The 2,882-nt window shown below is 36.4% G+C and overlaps 1 protein-coding gene across 1 annotated transcript in view; it reads left to right on the top strand.

Annotated features, from left to right (window-relative positions):
• Positions 1–2,882, top strand: part of LOC109843578 (pentatricopeptide repeat-containing protein At2g35130-like) — a 7,310-nt gene that overhangs the window by 2,628 nt on the left and 1,800 nt on the right. The gene's annotated exons all lie outside the window — the stretch shown is intronic.

Below are 2,882 nucleotides of genomic sequence, written 5' to 3'. Positions count from 1 at the left end.
ATTACGCTCATTTTAGGCTGATACTTGGAGAATCAAAGGAGATTGACTATACAAAAGAGAAAGAAGAGAGAACATGTAATAAATCTCGAAATATGGAGAGGAAGAACAAAAAATGCACGATTGTACCCTATTCTCAAAAAAAAAATTATATGAATAGATAAAAATATTCAGCAGAAAATTATTATTTATGTTCAAGAGCCACACCATAATTAAGAGCAGAGACATCATATATACAATTTTCATATGGAATTATAAATTACTAGGAAGTAGGAACTGGCATACGGTTTACCTATGAAATTGTGAATTGATAGCTCAATAGCAAATTTGGGTCCACTCAAGTTCTCAGATTTGGCCTCTCTTTAATGCTTCAAATAGGAGAGAAGATGAACCACAAGATTATCCTCTAAATGAAAGATAATGAACTAGACTAGACTTTGTGTGATCCCAGTAGGATGTCTCTGTGTAAAGTGTAGAAAGCACACAGAAATATGGTAAGAGCTCAATACTATTCTCAGTTATTTCTGTCAAGAGTCAAAGGCAACTATAAAGCATCTCCTTGCCAATTTGAACCTCTCATTGGCATTCTTTTCTTTTACCCTCCTCCACTGTCATGAGAATTCACACTTTAAGTACACCTTGCAAATATCATCCAGATTAGCGTTATCACCAAAAACAAACTAGTTATTCTCAAGTGACAAGTATATTGAGCATTTTCTTAGGAACATTACTCGATTGCCATTGTTCATACCCTCCTTAGGTATGGTACTGTTTTTCAAAACCATGGACACATGTCTGAAGTGCCTCATAGACTTCTGAATCTTAACCTAGCTCTAAGTAACGTGAAGTTACTTGATATGGCCAGAGGTTGCAATATTGTTTATGCTAGAAACTTAATTGAGGGGATCAGAGTGGATTTAGGAGAGCTTAGTGTCCTGATTGCTCTGGATAGAAGACAAATTCTTGCACATACAAAACGTTAGAGGGTCGTAATTGCGTTCTCCAGTGGTTCTTCCGACGATCAAGTTAGTGATGATCTTAAGTGAGAGGAATATATGAAAGAAATAATTTGTAGGATTTTTGGTTGTAGAAAACAGCCTACCTCCATGCAGAAGACAATATGCATATTTATAGTGAGCCAAAAAGGGTACTTGAGTAACTTCGGCTAGGTCCATGCACTCGATTTAGTCAGCCGACACTTTACACACATCGGCAGCTAGTGGTCTGAGTCATCCTTGCGTTTAATGCAGCGATGACATAACGACTGAAGTGCTAATGTGGTCCGAGGAGTCATTATGACTTCAACGAGGATGACCATGCATTCAATATGACAGTAACTAGCTGACGTTGCTAGGGAAGACGAAGCATATAGGTTCTCTCGTGCTTCAAGATGTGTCGCCGAGTTCGAGTCGAGATGCATTTCGTCTTGGTCCTTCAAGAGAGTCTGAGTGAGGACGTCTTTCGTCTCGGTCCTTCGAGAGAGTTCGAGTGAGGATGTCTTTCGTCTTGGACCTCAAGGTGCATTAAAGAAGGGAGCCGGTGTTTGTTAGACCCGGGTCAGGTTAGTGTGATGGTGCTTAAGTTAAAATAATTGAGACACGTGTCGCCTTCTCAAAAGTAGTTTACACTTAGGGGATGTTTGTTTGCCTAAAAAAGAGGAAAATCAAAGAATAGGAAACATCTTTCTAAGAACATTTGTTTTGAGATTGTTTGGTTGGCTAAAAAAAGAAGAAAATTAAAGAATGGGAGATGAGTTGTCACATTATTATTGGATGATGTGAGTGATTTTTTAAGAAAATTTGTTTTGTGGTTGTTTGGTTGGCTAAAAAAATAAGGAAATAAATTATAAGAAACATATTTCCTGTAATAGGTTCTTTTCTTGTGTTTGGTTCATTCATAAAAATAAGAAAATAGATGAGATGAGATGAGTTATTATTATATTATTGGATGATGTGACTCACACTTAAGAAAATCGATTTCCTAGATTTTTTAAATGGAATGGGTGGAAATGAAATGTTAATGAGATGAGATGAGTTGTCACCATATTATTGAATGATGTGAGTGATTTTTAAAGATGAAATATGATGAAGATGAGATGAGTTGGATGATGTGACCTATTTCTTGTGTTTGGTTTATTTTTAGGAGATGATATGAGATGAGTTGTGGGATGAAAATAATAGTTTATTGGATGTTGTGGTGAGTTTTAGGGATGGAAATGGATGAAAATAATATTTTATTGATTTCCATGTACCATTTTCCTTTTCTTGATTTTTAGGAAACCAACCAAACCGCCCCTTAGTAAACTATGTGGTACAACTAATATCAATCTGCTAATTTAGAGTAAATCCATGATCCTGCACACGTGTTCGCACGCGCACACTCACACACACATAGATGATATTAAATGTATACTGCAACCTGTAAATGAAAAAAATAGATATATAAAATTCTGAATGACCAAATAAGTACTGCTATCTCTTGGTTGAGAAGCCATTGAGTTAAGAGTTATATTAAGAAAACTTGGCCCACTCCTTTGCTAAGCATTGTGAACATTCCTTTGAGGCACTTTGCTTGTACTAAATGTTACCAGCTTGTGGGTACCTTTCCTGTCAATGGTCATACCATAAGTATCTAATATATAGAGATCTTTCAGAATATTTATACATGGCAAGGAAAGGAAAAAGAATGTGACTGCTGATGTGAAAATCAAATGGTTAAGAAGGTACTTCATGGATATCCTGGCTGAAATGTTTCCGATAGGGAGCATCAAAGATACTTCACCAGGCTGCCCTTTAACTCTAAATATTTTTCAGAAGAGCCCTGTAACAGCGTTGGTCTTTTTTCTGGCTGCTTTTTTCTTTTCCTTTTTTTTTGGTTTGGGGTGG

The sequence above is a fragment of the Asparagus officinalis genome, chromosome 5 (genome assembly GCF_001876935.1).
Source record: "Asparagus officinalis chromosome 5, Aspof.V1, whole genome shotgun sequence".
Lineage (NCBI taxonomy): Eukaryota > Viridiplantae > Streptophyta > Magnoliopsida > Asparagales > Asparagaceae > Asparagus > Asparagus officinalis.
The sequence above is the reverse complement of the archived record's forward strand: the minus strand, read 5'-3'. Positions and strand labels throughout refer to the sequence as shown.